This window comes from Notamacropus eugenii, chromosome 3, assembly GCF_028372415.1.
Source record: "Notamacropus eugenii isolate mMacEug1 chromosome 3, mMacEug1.pri_v2, whole genome shotgun sequence".
NCBI lineage: Eukaryota > Metazoa > Chordata > Mammalia > Diprotodontia > Macropodidae > Notamacropus > Notamacropus eugenii.
Window position 1 is genome coordinate 393,428,218 of NC_092874.1, and position 17,764 is coordinate 393,445,981.

The following is a 17,764-nucleotide window of genomic DNA, read 5'->3' on the forward strand; positions in this document are numbered from 1 at the left end:
GGACTGGGCTGGGCTCTGCCCTCAGGGAGGAACTGGGGAGGGGCTTACCCGGAATAGGAGGGCGAGTTCTGGGGGATATAAGGCACAACACGGAAGGGGAACGGGGGGGACTTCTGGCTGACTATCATGTAATAAAGGTGCTCTTATCCACCTCCGGAGTTCTGCCTGATAATTTCTCCCCCTGATCCCCAAGGGGGGAGCCAGAGATGTCTGAAGACCCTGGGCAGGGTGAGTTGATGCGGTGGTCGGGGTTCCGCCCCTGACACCCCAACAAAACACGTCAAAGATATGATCGCATAGAATTACAGGATGATAAATTTAGAAATGGAAAAAAACTTAGAGGTCATTAAGTCCAGCATTTTTATTTTATAAATGAAGACACTGAGGCCCAAAGAGATGAAGTGATTTGCCTAAGGTCACATAAGTAGTAAGTGGCAGCACCTTAGCCATAAGATTTAAGCTTCTGCTCCCTTTAGAAAATAGGAGATTTGGACTGGAGTACAATTATCCCTTCCACATTACAGGGGCTAGAGATAACAGTGATCTGGAAAATGCATAAAATTTTTTGGCCTTTGCATCGTATCAGAGAAGAAATGTGAATTTTTTTTCCTTTCTCTTTATAAGGTGCTTACAATATCTTTTCGTAAAATTTGGGTTAAGTATTGGTCATAGTCTGTCTCATTTGCTGGCCTTCCTGTGTCATCTATGGCTTCTGCAAAACTCCCCAAAAATTTCCTTTTAATTTCTTATGAAGACCCACTATATACAGAAAGTGCAATGGAGAAAGTCATGATGTGGAAGGCACAACTGTATAACAAACCACAGTATATGATGCTTTCTGATTGCCCAAGTCACATATGGCATAGCATTAACAATAGACAAACTGACTAGGACATTGATTTAACATTCCAGTGCAAACTGTAAAACACAGAAATATGGAGTCAACATGATGCATAGTGAAACTATTGGCTGGATTGTTGTGTTTTCTAAAACTCTTCCATAAAGTAAAAAAGAAAACATGTAGACTCTCCAATTCAACAAGTATTCATTAAGTCTCTACAATGTGCCTAAGACTATACTCCCAGGAAAACCACTGGGGAGACTGGATCTATGAAGGCCTCCTTCTACCTCCAGCCTCCTCCTGGCACAATAACCTCTGGTCCTTAGTAGCCTGTAGTCAATCCAGCCAGAACTACTCAGGAGACAAAAATATGAGAAGACTCCATTATATCAACATTTTAATTAGAACCTTGGGGCTGATTTATTCTACAAGATTCTGCCTGCTTAGTTCCCTAGCCTACTTCTCACAAATCCTTTTCTCCCACATCACTCGTTCAGAACCACTGCCCTACCTAGGTGAAAAATTCTTTCCCTTACCATCTTTCCCTATAAGCTCATCTTTATCAACTTGGTCCCATCCCTCCCCAGTCCCTGTGTTCACACTGTCCATTCTATTGTACCCTATGGTGTCACTCTTCTATTGTTAATAAACTTTTCTTCTTCCTAATTCTTTTTCTGTTTTCCTTTTGCCTCCTGGCATTTACCTGGCTTTGCACTGAAAATACCCAACACATTATTCAACACCCTCTACAGTGCTGACTTCTCTTTTATTCATGCCCCTTGATTTAGCAACCTTGCTTGTTATGAAGTTTATAGCAGCCAATTATGAAATCTTGTTCAATCCTCATTGTTGTTGCCTACTAACTTTCAGGACATCATCAGACTTTCCTCAAGGCAGGAGCTGGCATAGGGACTACCTCCCTGCCCTTTTCCCAGCCATCATCCTTGACGACTACATGCATATCTTTTATTATTACTTCCTTTGACAAGAACAAATACTCCGATATAGAAAAAGAACATCAGAAAGGAAAATAAGCAAAATGAAACAAAAGTGAGACCATAAGTGATTGCACATGTGTACTTAATCTGATATCTACAAATTGTTGGTCATACGTTCCCAAAGCGGGCGTGTCATTTTTTATGCAGTCATATGCTCATTATTTTCCCTGCTTTCCTGATCCTTTTTGGCCTTCTTTCCTTGGTATTTAATGCGAGTTTGTTATTGTTATCGCGGTCTTTAATTACAGAGTTGCAGTCAGTGCACACATCATTTTTTAGTTATGGTTTCTTTCACTCTCTATTGCTTCAAATATGCCTTCCTATATTCCTTTAAATTCTTCATAATCACCAGTTGTTATGGTGCAATAATATTATGATAGATTCATAACTGTAATTTGTTCAGCCATTCCACAATCATTGAGCCTAATTTGTTTACAGTTTTCTATAACCAATACAATAGATTCATACTGCAATTTGTTCAACCATTCCACAATTGTTGGACACCTAATTTGTTTCTGTAATGTTTTTTTTCAATTACAAATAATGTTACTAGGAATAGTCCATTGTAGAAAAAGGTCTTTTTCCTCCTCTCGTCAATAACCTTCAGAGAATAAAGTCCTGGTAGTGGTCAAAGGGAATGTACATGTTTGTAACATTTACTGTGTGTAATTTATATTGTTTTCCCCAAAAGCCAAAACTGCTTGTATTCTTTATAATGATATATTTAAATATGTGTGTATGTATGTATGTTATTGTACAATATTATTATCTTTTTTAATCAAATACGGTAACTAATATTAAACAAAATTGCTATTGTGCTACATAGTAATTAGGCCTAAATGGTAAGCAGTTAGGGTAAGTGTCTAAAATTAATATTATCTTAAAGAGCCAAACCATGAAAATATTATTCTATTCCTATGTAGTCGGTTCTCTAGTTTCTGTAATCTATGTAATATCAATGTAGACAATTTTCCCAGAGACTGGATAATATGTAATCATGATTTTTTTCAAGTTTTGTTTTTAGATTATAAACATTTATAAATAACTTCTACTTAATGAGACATCTCTTGTTAACAAAGTAAAATAGTTAATTTAAGTAAAATTAATAATACAGTAACCTCATCTGAAAGTGCTAACGCTCCCTCTCTTCTCTATTTTTTAAATTAGCTGAAATCTACTTTTATTCCCTCTTGCCTCACACCCAATTGGGGGGAAAAGGAAAGAAAAATAATTTCTTGTCACAAAGATGCATAATCAAGCAAAATAAACTGTATTAAATCTATACCACAAAAATACAGATGTCTCATTTTATACTCTCAATCCATCACCACTCTATAATGGATGAAACATCTTTCATCATTGGTCCTCTGGACTCAAAAATGGTCATTGTATTGATCAGAGTCCTTAAAGCTCAAAAATATTATATTAAGAGACAATAGCATGGAGAACATAGTGACCCTGAAACCAAGACCTGGGTCCTAGACTGATCCCTCACATATACTGGCCAGGGGATGTTAGGGCAACTCACTGAATTTCTCATTGCTTTAGGTAATATTTTAAAACTATAATTTGCAGTGCAATTGCTAAGGATGGGTAGAGGTAGTTTCCTTACCTAGAAGTTGCATATGGTGTTGAAACATAGGTCCAGTCACTATCTTTACTGTATTTATCCATATATGAACACATACACCAGGAAAAAATGTAAATTCCACAAGCATAGGGACAATTTTACATTCAACATTTTTTCCGCACTGACACCTAACAGTCACTTAAAATGCTTGTTCATTAATTGATAATCATACCTACAGTATATAAATTCTTCAGTAAGTGTTTCATAATTTATAGTCCTACATTAATATCTTCTTATAATCTTGAAATAAAAAGGTGGGCATTTGTTTCAAGGAGAAACTTGGAGTCATTCAAAGAACTTCATAATTTTCAAAGGTGATCATACATGCTCTCCTCCTCCTCCTGCTCAACTCTAAGCCCCATTTATCATCCTTTAGCAGCATCTATTCAAGATATAAATAATTAGAGATAGGCTTTAAAGGTTGTCCATTCAACTTCATATTATAGCTTGACATTCTTCATCCACTTGTATTTTCCCCATGTGCGTAGTTAAATCAAATTCTTTTTGAGTAATTGTGGATTTTATTTGGGAGTTTCTATGTGGTTCTGCAGCTTGATGAAATCAATACAATGTCATTGACAAGGAGCATTTGGAGGATTTTACTATCTATAAGAAATTGTTCTCTACCTTGGATTCTGTGTTGGATCCCTTCCAAAAGAAGAGTATATCTCTGTAGTTTATATTTCACTGGGTATCAATGATTAGAGGGTCATTGAAGAAGTTTATCCCTGTTGTTACAATTTTCCAAGAATTTCATATGATTCAGATATATGTATAGTAGATAACTTTTTGGAGGAGAGCCTTAGAGGTAGGATTTTGTTATACTCTACTAAAGGCTTGTTTTATAGTCAGCAAAGAATAAGCACTGAGGGACCTTATATTCTATACATATTTTTTGTCAATTGTATGTAATTAAATGAACTAGTCAATCGATTAGCATTCATTAAATGCTTACTGTATAGCAAGCTCTGTGCTAGGCATTGAGAATATGCATAAAATGAATAAAACAATCTGTACTCTCAAGGAGCTTATATTCTACCAGAATTAAATGACTTAAATGTAGGTTGCTGTGAAATATTTCATCCTTCATGTTTCTCTTTTCACCAGAAAATTTTTGAGGCCAATGGAGATTATTCTTACAAAAGTTTTATAGAAATGGGAATGTAGGTCATGGAAATAGCTACTATTGAATTTTAGTTGTCTTTTATTGCTAAACTTTTTCATCATTCCCAGGATTATATGTTTAGAATTGAATGTATAGTAGATTATATGTTTGGGAAACACCTTGGAAGTGATCAAGTCTAGCCCTCTTATTTTATAGATGAGGAAACTGAGGTCCATAGGTGTTAAGTGACCTGTCTATGGTAACACTGGTATAAGTATCTGAGACAAGAATTGAAATCAGACTTTCCTGACTCCAAACCCAGCACTTCACCCACTATGTCATGTACTTCCCAAATCTTTGATTACTTTTGATCATTTAATGGGTGTCAATGGATTCTAGGGTTGTTTTAATTTGAATTTCTTTGCTTACTAGAGATTCTGATATTTTCATGTGAATGTTGAAACTATATGATTATTTCAGGAAGCATTCATTCATATCCTTTGACATGTCCTCATATCCTTCTATCTACTGGAGAATGTCATGTTCTCTTGTAAATGTGTGATACAGTTCCTTATAAATTTTGCATGTCAGACTTTTATGAGAAACATGACACATAGATTTTTCCCAGTTTATATCCTTCTTATTCTGATGGCATTGATTTTTGTTGTGTAAATTCTTGTGTTATTAAATCAGTTCATCTATTTGGTCTTTTTTTTTCATCTAAGTCATGGTCAGTTAAAGATTATTCTGTTTTCCAAGGTTGTAAAAGATGTAACATTTTCTTGTCCTTATCAAATAAAAGCTTTTTGTCTTTTCAGGAAAAAAATCTTTCCATGTCACATTGATTCTTCATGATTGTAACTTAAGTGTTACTTTTTGTGAAAGAATTGTTTTTTGCTTTTTCATGCCTTTCAAAGTATTCAAATTATTGATCAATTTCTAATTTACTTTGGTATAACATGTAACATGCTGATCCATTTCCATTTTTCACCAAACAACCATCCAGTTTTCTAATAATGTTTATTTAATAATGAAACTTTCTCCATGTTTTGTGATATTCAGTTCAGTAAACATTAGGCTGCCACATTATCTCATTCTAGATCACTGCTAATTATGTTATTTTTTAATTTTAATCACTGCTTTATAGCATGATTTGATAACTTAGAATATATTTTACTCTTTCTCTTTTTGCATAAAGTTCTTGATTTCTTGATCTTTTATTCCTCCATATGTTATTTTTGTCCAATTCTATGAATTAAACCATTGTATCTTGATCAATATAGCATTAAATCTATAGATTAATTTGAGTAACATGTTAGCTTGGCTTAACCTTTAGTACTAAACATAATCTGATTATTTTAAAAATAATATTTCTGCTGTTCATGTGTCCCTTAGTGAATTAATTCCCAGGTAATAAATATAATAAATTATTATCTTCAATTATTTATATTAGTTTTTCCTGATTTTATTGGTCATCTATAAAACATTGGTGATTTTGTGAATTAATCTTATATCCCATTATTTTGATGATGTTGGCAATTCATTTAATGTTTCTGTCAATTCTCTTAGTCTTTCTAATTATAGTCATCTCATCAAAAAAAAATGTTAATGTCTTCTTTGCCAGTCCAGTATAATTTTTTTTCATACCAATGAGCATAAATAACGTCAGTTCCATTCCATTAGTTCTTCAACTAACTCCAACACACAAAAGGTAGGAAGGGGCAAGATTTTGAAGAACTTTAAATGCCCAAGAGAAGAATTTATATTTCATGCTGGAGGCAAGAGAAAGTTACTGGAACTCACTGACATGGTCAGTCCTGTGTTTTAGAGAAATCATCTTGGCAGCTGAGTAAATGGAGGATAGATTGGAATGGGGAGAAACTTGAAGCAGGGTAGAGATAAGCATATTTCAGTGAAGTCAGAAGTTGTCTAATTTAAACCTCATTGATCATCTTAAACCTGTAATCAAAGTTAGATTTGGAAAAACATACTGTTCCTTAAATGTTAAAATGTTAAAAAAAAAAAAAAGTTTGTTTCATAATGAAAACTTCTTAAAAATGTAGACAGAGCCAAACTGTGCCAAACAAATGATTGCATAAAAGTATTACATATTAAAAGACGTTTTTAAGAAAAACAATTAGAAGGTTATCACAATAGTCCAGGAAAAGGATTAAAAAGATATTAACTAAAGTGGACATTATGCAAGTGTAAAGAAGTGGGTCGCACACAAGAGATTTTGAAAGTAGAAGTAACAAGACATGGCATAGGATTTGGTGGAAGTAATGGGGTAAGTGAGAGTAAAAAGTTGAGGATGACCTCAAAATTACAGGTCTGATTGACTAGCAGGATGATGGTGCCCAGACAGTAAGGATGACATTCCAAAGAGAAGAAAGATTTGGGAGAGAGATAATAGATTATGTTTTTTAAGATGCTGATGGAACATCCAGTTTGAGACATCTAAGAGGTGTCTGGTGATATGGATCTATAATTCAAGAAAGAGATCAGGGATGGATTTGGGAATCATTTGCATAGCAATGATAATTGAATCCATGGGAGCTCATGAGATCACCATGTGAGATAATGTAGAATGAAAATATATCAACCTTGGGAAATGGCAGCTGAGAAAGCTAAATTGCAAGCTGAATTATGAGCCATATTGTCTTAGGACAAAGGAAGCTATAATCCCACTATATATTTCCCTGACCAGACCACATCCAAAGTAATATGCTTCATTCTGGGTACCATATTTTTGGAAGAACAATTTGGAATTGAATAATTTGGATTTGGAAGAACAATTTTGAGAAGAACAATAATTTAGAGAGTATTTTCAGATCTAGAGATAGTGAAAGGCATCAAGTTCTTGCCATATGGGGATCTGTGGAAAGAATTGGAGATGTTTAACCTGAAGAAAGAAGACTAATATGATAGCTATCTTCCAGTATTTAGAAGACTTCCACATGGAAAAAGAGCTCTAGGAGGCAAAATTTAGAAAACAGGAAGAAGTTGTAAAGGAGAAAATTTAGACTCAAGGTATAGAAAACCTTGCTAACATTTAGAAGTATCTCAAAGTAAAATAGTCTGTCTTAGGAGGAAGAGAATGCTAACTCTCTGGAAGTCTAGAAGAAAGAGAATTCTCACTCACTAGAAATCATCATTCAAATGTTAAATGATCATTGGTTGCCTGTTATAGAGTGACTTCTTCAGACTGATGTAAATAGAAGTCCTTCCAATTCTTGGATATTGTCATTCTATGAGTTCCAGCTTTGTTTCTAGGTTCATTGTTGAATCCATTGTTTATTCTAGTGACTTCTCCTAGTCCACATTTGTTCAACATGTTGGAAACTGTTTTTCTTCTTGTTCATTGCCAAATGTTTCCTTATGTGAAAGACTATTCTCTTTTTGGGGCCTTGGGTTTCTCCTCTGTCTCTTTTATTATATTCCTCCCCTATTCTCTTTTATTCTCAGATCATGACACATTGCATCAGTTGCCTTTCCTGGTTTCAGATCCATAAAACAAAATGTCCCTTCCAGGATCATTTCATCACTTCTAAACTCACCACCATACTATTAACACAAGCCTTGACCCACCTCCATCATCCTATTCTACCCTCTGTTTGGAGGGCTGGAGGGCAGAGTCCTCCCAATGCCTTCCTTTACAAAAGGCAGAAACTAAACTCTCAGATTTATAGAACAAGAGGCCTCCATACTTATACCCTCTGGTGTCCCGCTTTCCCCCTGCTTTGCTGCCTCCATTTGTGTGTTGTCTCTCCCTTTACATTGTAAGCTCACTGAGGGCAGGACAGTCTTTTAATTAATTGTATCCCCAGAGCTTAGCATGGTACCTGGAACATTGTAGGTGCTTGATAAATGTTTATTGGATAGGATTATTTTTGTTCCGGGGTTATATATGCCTCTATTGTTTCTGACACAGACAAAATTTACAGAACAAAAGAAAGTGCTACCAAAGCAAGCAACTTACATTGATTTAATGAAACAGATTCATCCCCAAAACCCCTTAATATTCTTTATTCATGAGGGCTTTGGCTGCAGAGACAAGCACACAAGGTTGCTTAGGGGAAGAGTCATAGATCAAGAAGAATACACCAAAAGAGGCAGAAGGGGAAAATGCCAGGAAACACCCAACCCCTACAGCCCTGCTACAATGAGGTTCTTTCTTTCTCCCTGGCAAATTTTCTCCCTCATTTAAATATTACAGAGTAATTCCCAGTGTGATGAAGGTTAGTTTTCTAAATATCATCCCAGAAGACGTCATTCTCCCTGATTATATTTGCTGACTGAAGGCACCACTAGCATGGGGAGAAACTAGTGTGTGCCTTAGTGTGCCTTAGCTGCTCATCCTAGCAGCTTCCTTCATGCCCCTGGGAAGCCAAGCTGTTCTGCCTTTGTTTTTGTGCTAACAAATGTTTTGGGATGGTGACTGTTTTTCCAAGAACAGTTTATGTAAGTGGCCAAGAAGGGGTGAGGGATTGAAAGCGAGAGATTTGAGAGGTGATAGAATTTGCAGCTGATAGGTGTAGACATGTAGTCAGCAGACATTTAAGTACTGTCTACTATGTGTCAAGATATGGTGTATAACATACAAAGCTGAAAAGACAACATCCCTTCCATCATGCAGCTTGTAATCAAGGAAGCAAGAGAGATGAATCAATGAATTAACTAATTTAAAAGGTGCTTACTATATACAAAGCAATTATTAGGTGCTTACTATATACATTAGGTGCTTACTATATACAAAGCAATGTGCTAAACTCTAGTAATAGAAAAAAGTAGGATGGTCCCTGCTCTCAGCAAGCTCACAATTCTAATAGCAGAGACAGCATACAGAGAAGATTTTAACTAATTCATATGAAAATATTTTTTGGTCCCTAGGGTACAGCAGCAAAGCAGATAGTAATGTATCAACTTTATGTCATTTCCACTGATAAAATCATATCAATTTCTGTTATTGAACCATCTGATAATGAGAAAGAATTTGGTGGTAGGAACATTTTATTTTTTTTTCCGGATCTTCAGTAGCTAGAGCTTGGAGCATATGCAAAAGTGGTTGCCAGGTCCATCTCCTGATTGCTCTTCCAGATACTGGCTATAGAGGACTGGTATTCAAGCAGGATTCAATCCCTCCAGAGCTTTGAGCTTTACCTGCCCATCTCCGTAAGTGGTCAGCAGCTGGTGCTAGTGGAGGTAAGGACATGGGCCGCTTTTCTTCAGGAGTTACTTCCCCAGATGATGACTGCTGGGGCTGAGCTGGAAAAAGAACTGATGGTCCTGGGGCACTACTATTTCAAGGTTCTTGGATTTGGGATCCTGGGAAGTGCTCATCAGGATCTAAAGACAGATGGTTGTCAAAGTGTGTGTGGTGGTTTGATCTGCCTGACAAAAACCACCTCCCATCTCTCCCTCAAGCTACTAGAGAAGCTGAGAGACAAAGACAAACTGAGAGACTCACAGAGACAGAAAGGCAAAGAGATGAGAGACAAAGATAGAGATAGAGATGAGGGAGAGAGAAAATCAAGTAATGATGGAAGGGAAGAAGAAAGTAAGGAAGGAGAAGGAAAGAAAGAGAGAGAAAAAGGAAGGAAGGAAGGAAGGAAGGAAGGAAGGAAGGAAGGAAGGAAGGAAGGAAGGAAGGAAGGAAGGAAGGAAGGAAGGAAGGAAGGCAGAAGAGAAGAGAAAAGAAAAGAAAAAAAGAAAGCTGTGGATTAGTGCCAAGTGAAGAGTTAGAAAACAAATATAATTCAGGTTCAGGTGAGGCAAAGGTCACTGGGCTACTAGAACTAGAGAAGGCTTAAGGGAAAAGGTTGTGTTGAGCTTTTAAGAATAAGTAAACTTCAGATTCATGCAGAGGAGCTGAGGGGCATAAAGGATGAGGAAGTGGCATATCAGGCAGTGGGACTAGTGTGAATAAAGTCTTCGGGATAGGAATATAAATGAATAAACTGTTAGAGTTGGCTGGAGCTTCATGTAAAAATCATGTAGTAAGAGAAAAGGCTAGAGAGTCACTGGAGCCAGCTTCTTTATCCCTGACCACCCAGTGTGCCACTTTAACTCAAATACCTGTGTCTGGGATTTGTATGTATATCAATGTGAAAATAGTTGATGCTGAAACTAGATGGGACTGACCTTGCTAGTTGGTATGGAGCAAAACAACTACACCTGAAGTTAGGAAGACTCATCTTCATGAGTTCAAATCCCATCTCAGACAATTACCAGCTGTGCGACCCTGGGCAAGTCAATCAACCCTCTTTGTCTCAGTCCTTCACCTGTAAAATGAACTGGAGAAGGAAATGGCAAACCACTCCTGTATCTTTCCCAATAAAACCCCAAAGAGAGTTATAAAGAGTTGGGCACAATTGATAAACAACAATATTAACGGAAACAAAGAAAAGAGCAATCGCTTCTCTTCACCATCCTACAAAAAAATACTCCCTTTTATATTTAGAAGTAGAATGCTGCTGCCCAATGTCAAACAGCAGAAGCAATAAGTAAGCGTTGCCACTTGGACGTCTTACATCTGAGGTTCTGTCAAAGCAAGGAACCTTGGATTATAGGTTAAACTTGTCAGAGCCTTAGAAGATATCAAGTGCAAAGCCTCATTTTGCAGATGAGGAAACTGAGGCCCAGAGAGACTAAGTAAATTGCCCAGGGTAATGCTGCTTACCTTGTAAATATGAGATGGGATTCCTGGCTCTAAGTCTAGTGTGCTATGCATGACATGAGAAGTGCCGAACACATACCACTCCCAGCCATGTGAGGCCCATAATACTCCCAAGAGTGAATCAAATCAGATGAAAATGTAATTGGGACATAGCAAACTGAATAAATAAAAATATAATAAAACATAGATAACATTACATTTTAAAACTAAGTCAATTTGGTGTATAGATTGGTAGCAGTCATTTTTATTTGAGTTAAATACCACTGTATTACGCAAGCCTGCTACTCACTATAGGGTCATTAGGGCACACAATGATAGGTCTCCTCAGCCTGGTTCCCCATTTAAGGGGACATAAGATAATATTGCTCCTTTTTTATTCTAATCTGATTTTATAATCATAATTCCATCCTTGGATCCATGTGGTCCACTTGCCAAAGCTTTCTAATTTCATTTCTCTTTTCTGACAAGTTTATAACCCCTTGACTAACTGCAATAAATAGGAATCAAAATAACCCTTGAACATGACTTGGAGGCAGACTATCTCTAGTGCTGTTGACCCTGATGATGAAAGGGGCTTATGGGTAAGAGAAACAAAAAGACATAGGAAAGTGAGGCCATTTCAAGGAAGAGATGGAGAAGAAAAGTCTAAAGGGTAAACAGCTATGTTCTTTCTAGAACTAGCAATAGCAATGAATTTGGAGCCAGGGCAACATGGATTCACATGTGCTGGGTGAAATTCAAAACTGCTCATCAGAGAAAAGAGGGCAATGAAAGACAGTGATATTCCTTTTACCTTTCTCTTCTCTGGAGAAAGAACAAAGGGAATTGAATGTACCATGTTCCAACTGCTTGCTTTAAACTCACTCAGTTTAAAGTTCACTCAAAGCTTTCACCTTTGTTCTAAATGTTTCTTTAGTTTCTTAAGCCAGAAAATGTGATAAAGTTGTTGATCAACATAAATGCCAATTGTCCACTTTAAGACTTCTTTAGATGGAAAAAAAGAAGGATTGCTAGTTTTAGAGATGAGACATTTTGTCAAACTGACAGTCTAGGGCCTTGGAGTCTCCCTTGATAACAGTTGTAGGAGGACATGTAAAGTAGAGGGGCTGGCATTATACTCTGTATGCTTAGAAAAGAACTGGAAACTAGGGTATTTCTAGTTCAGTCTAAATTGATTAAAAAAACTCCATATGCAATGAGCGAAGAGCCACCATTTTCCTATCCTTTTCCAGCTATTTGGTGGGCTGAATTTGAAAAGAAAGCCATAACCCCAGTCCCCAAGAAGAGTAAGCTACAGGTAAAGTTCCACAAGTCATCTCAGTATCCTCAGACAAGTCCTTTGATCTGAGGGTTGATTGACAGCTCAGCCTGCCTAGTTTACCAGCACATAGCTAATGATTAATAAATAAAATGATAGTGCTTTGTTTCACCTGGTTAAAATTGAGAAATTGCAGGTGATGTGGCTACTGTCATATCACATAGGGAAAGTGTTGGCATGACTTTAGTTCTAAACAGGTTCCTCATTATGGAGGCCAGCGTCAATTCTCCCAGTTTTATTAATTCATCAAGGTAAGGAGGCATACAAATACATTCACCAATATGCTTTTTGGTCCATATGTTTCAGAAAACCAATATTAAAGGAATGTAAAAACCATGATAAAAGCAGAGTAGAGCTTCAATGAGGCAGATTGAATTAGTTAGTCAATAAACATTTATTGAATGCCTACTGTGTACCAGGCACTGCACTAGCTCTGAGGACACACACACACACACACACACACACACACACACACACACACACATACAGTCCCTACTGTCAAGGAGCTCATAATCTAATAAGGGGAAAATGGTATGATGCAGTCATATTACTACCATTTTCCATAGAATGCCTCCAGATCTCCAAACAGATCTCCCTGGCCTGAAAAGCCTTTTCTCATCTCTTGCTACCATGCTGGCCTGGCCTAGAACTTACCTCTGTGTGGTAAGCCTAATTTCTCTTTCCAAGGAAGGGAACACGGGTTCCCCTTAGGCCTGGGGACTGTCCTAATCTTCAGCACCAATAAGTATTCACACAGCCTCAATTGTCCCTGGCAAGATTCCTTCCTAAGAGTATCCTACTATAGCGAAATGAAAATCATGGGGACCAATCTATGAGCAAAGAATAAAATGCCTACAGGAAGAAATCAAGTTGTGGGAAAGTTTGCCAAATTAGGAACCTGGAGCACAAGGAGAAGGGATCCACATAGCCTAGAGACATGCCTAGAACTATGGGCCAGGTCTGCCAGCACACCTTGAAGTCACATTACTACTGGTGCTTCCTTCTGCTACCCCTTCTCCTGAGGGGCACTAAACAACTACAGTGGGGCTTCTAGGCAGGAGTGCCCTGGAGCCAGCTTTAACTAGCTTTTGAGAGCAGATTGTTAAATTTTCAATGTAAGCCAGCTCTAACCAGCTTGGAGAGTCAGTTGTCAAATTTTCAGTGTGAGCATTTAGACCTCAGAAATTGCAAGATAAAAATCAGAGCTTGATTTATTGTTTTGTTGGTTGTCTAGACTAAGAAAACTGTTAATGATGAAGATAAAAGTTTATAGTGTGTGCATACATTTCCCTTGTCCTCATCCAGTTGTCAAGCATTTCCTGGAACACACTTATATTCCTCTATAAACACTACTTGAGCCCAGCAAAAGTGCAGTAGATGTTTCAGGAAATATGTTCATCACCAGACTGGGGCCCTAAACTTGAAGACGGGAGGAAGGAGAATGAGGGAGGAGGAGGACAAAGAGGAGAATGACAAAGAGAAGGAGTATAAAGAACAGGAGGAGGAAGAAGAAGAAGGAGAAGAAGAAAGAGGAGGAGAAGATAAAGAAGGAGGAGAAGAAAGAGGAGGAGGAGGAGGAGGAGGAGGAGGAGGAGGAGAAGAAGAAGAAGAAGAAGAAGAAGAAGAAGAAGAAGAAGAAGGAGAAGGAGAAGAAGAAGGAGGAGAAGAAGAAGGAGGAGGAGAAGAAGAAGGAGGAGAAGCCCATTAAGGTTTACAAAATACTTTACATCCATTATCTTACTCAAACCTCACAACACTCCTGCTTCTAGACATGCTAATGATAGCCCCAGTCATCAGATGCAAAAGTTGGACATATGTGTGCAAGGGTGTATAGCAACACACAGCTCATGTTCCCTACCCAATTAATGCAGTGCATCTGTATTCTAAGTTGGTTTGAAGAGACAATTATTTGTAGAAAATGCTTTGTGTTTAGCAATGTACTGTATTGTAGAGAGTACCAAAGGAGGGTCAGTGTTCTAAAGGAATTTTAGGAATCATAAGTTTTTCTTTTTGAGGAAAAAAAGACATTATGTCTAATGAGTACCACATACTCCCCCATATGGGGAGGTCACTAGGAGCTGGATTTCATTCAGATGACCATAGATTTAAACCTGAACAAGTCCTCAAAGTCCATCTAATCCAACCCCAACCAACTCATTTTACAGATAAGAAAATTTAGGCCTGGAAAATAGATTATTTTCTTTGGTCTTAGCCCTATGAAGGAAATATTATCATCCCTATTTTACAGATAAGAAAACAGAATCAGAGCCTTGCTCAAGGTCATATACGAAGTGTGTCAAAGGGATGATTTGAATCTATGTCCATTGACTCTTGAGCTACTCTTTCCACTATACAATATTGCCTCCCACTTTTCCTTCTTTTACTATAAAATCTTTGATCAACAGAAAAATATTCATTAGTTATTTCATCTAGTAGACTACCTACTGTTTTATAGTAGCTACTTTTTGAGATTTTGTGAATGGTCTAGAGATGAAAGGAAGACTGAAAATAAGTCTTTCATTTAATTGACAAAATTAGGTGTCTGAAAATGGTATCTGTATTAGCACTTTAACTAATTCCCCTCCCATGTGACAAGCCTGACAAAAATTGTGGAACAAGAATGTTCTTGGAAACCAAATTCACAAATAAAAACTTGAAAAATAGATGCCTGTTACATCTTTCTCAAGTTTTTTTTTCTAATGAGGAAAATCCTATGCCAAATCATTCATCCTCTTTAAGCAGAAACTCCTATAATATTAACTATTACCCAAACATTTGCTAACCCAACAGTTTCAGTTTAGAAGATCATAACTCATATTCTGAATGTATTATGTATTACTAAATACAAAAAAGAGAACATGATCATCTTGAGTTTACATCAAATTCATAAGCCCTTACCTAATACTAAATAGAGCATATGTTCAAATCACACTCAAAACTTTTTAAAAATTAGAGTTTTTCATAAATGGAAAAGACTTCTTTATGAGGAAGTTAGTATTCTAGTGAACTTCCAGCCACAGTTGATGTTCCAATAGAGGCTGAAATGTTGGAGAAGCATTCTAGCTTTGAGTGGAATGTGAGACTAGATGCCTCTAAGGTCCCTTTAGTTTCAAAGACTTCACATGGCATAATAATAGAAAGTACTTGTTGCTTGTCTTTCATTTGCAAAGACCAATGGCATATTGATGGGTGATGCTTTCACTTGCTCATAAATTGGATTTAAGTGAGGAAGAGTTATACAATGTTGTCTGCCTTGTTTTCTCTTCCAGAGTCATCAATGTCAATGAAAGACAAAGTCAAGATGAGTGGTGATGACCTGGGATGCAGTGGATGACTTTGGTGTGTTCAATGTCTGACCAAATTCTAAGCACTCCACGTCACCTGCTTCAGGTGCCTTCATGTCTGTTGGGACAAATTGTTCTCATCCACCCATTTCATGAGAGAAGTCTTCACATGCTTGGAGCAGACATAAACCTAACTCACCAATGAGTCCGAGGGTACAACCAACCTTAATTATTTCATCTGCTGAAATGGTGTGTAAATTTAGAACTGTAATGAACCTTGGGGCTCACCTACTCCAATTTTATATGTGGGGAAATTGAGGCCCAGAGAGTTTGACCCTAAGATTACATAGTGATTACATAGTAAAAGAATCATGATTCACACCTATTGCCTATGAGTCTAAAGTCCACATCCCTTCCATTGAGCCATGAATGAGTTGATTTCCCTAAAAAGTTTTTGCATTGTGCCGTACAGATATGCTCAAAATGAAAAAAAAAAAATCTGCTGACCTCTACACCTAAATATCACACCCAGAAAATAGTTGGGGAAAAATGTTTGTGTGCCCCATTGCTCTAATACCATATCATATACAAATAATCTATCACCAAGTATCAAAGAGGGACCCTCAGTACCATGTGAGCAAATACTATAGCCGGAATAAATCCTAGAGTCATTATTTCATCAAGGGGAATGTCATACTCTAGATTCTAAAACATTGCTGAATAGGTTATGAACACAAAAAATTCACCATCAAGGATTCATTGGGCAAATGAAATAATAGATGGGAAAGTACTTGGAAAAACATAAAGTAACATGCAAATCCAAAGGATTATCATCATCATCAATATTAATTCATTGAACCACTAGCTGATAAAACCCTTCTGCATTTCTTGTTAATTGATTTAAAGATAAAATAACTTGGTGGAACGGGCTTGAACACTTCTCAGACAAAGCTGAAGCAACAGCCTCAATTTAGGACAGTCTGATGTCTGGTTTGGGTATAAAAAATTTAATAAAATATCAGGGGAAAAAAAGAGCATGATCATCTGAAATCTGTATCAACTTCACAAGCCTTTACCTAATTCTAAAGCAATGTGTTCAAATTAAGTAAAGAACTTTTTAGAAATTGGAACTTTTCAAAACTGAAAAGGATTGCCTTGTGAGGAAGGTAGTACCAAGGGGTAGAAAATTTTGAACCCAGTGTTCAAATACTCATGCAAAAATAGATCTGTGATATCATTGATTTAGATGAGATACTAGATTATCTCTAAGATCCCTTCCAGCAGTCAAGCCTATAATAATGCAAATATTTTATCTCAATCACATGTAGCATTTACACACTGGTATCCATTAACACATACTGGTGCCAATTAGTTTTTCAACATACAGCAGTGTTTCAAAACGATGGGGCTCAGGATCAGTAACAGAAATTGGAGAGAAATGGGAAATTCTTGAGCTTTAGGGTTTGAATTCAGCCTCAGACACTACTTCTATTACCTTGCAGGAAGCATTAAGCCTCGGTTTTCTCCTCTGAAAATGGGGGTGATTATAATATTTCTTTCACAGGGGTGATGAGAAACCCAAAGCTCTTTGCAAACCTCAATGTATTATGTCAACAATTAAAATTATGGATTATAATCCCACTTCTATCACTAAATGGGTAATGGGGGAGATTATAGGCACCATGAGGGTCCACTATTGGCTGCAGATGGACTACAGCAGAATTAGAGGACGTATCTGGCCCTATCCCTCCTCTAGAATGTTTCCCCAGTGCAGAGACCTCCAACCCCTCAAATGATTGTTCTGTTATCCAGGGATAGATGAGTAGAATAAAATTAGTCTTTCCCCTGCAGTCAAACCATCTGGTGGCTAAGAAATGTTTCTAGCTTTGTCAATAAAACTGTTTATTGCAAG

At 37.1% G+C, this 17,764-nt stretch overlaps 1 long non-coding RNA gene across 1 annotated transcript; it reads left to right on the forward strand.

Moving 5' to 3' along the window:
* The first annotated feature begins 7 nt into the window (after nucleotides 1-7).
* On the forward strand, nucleotides 8-16,231 carry LOC140497179 (uncharacterized). The gene is made up of 2 exons (XR_011964560.1): nucleotides 8-228; nucleotides 15,838-16,231. It is a non-coding gene; the product is annotated as an uncharacterized lncRNA (long non-coding RNA).
* Nucleotides 16,232-17,764: the final 1,533 nt, after the last annotated feature.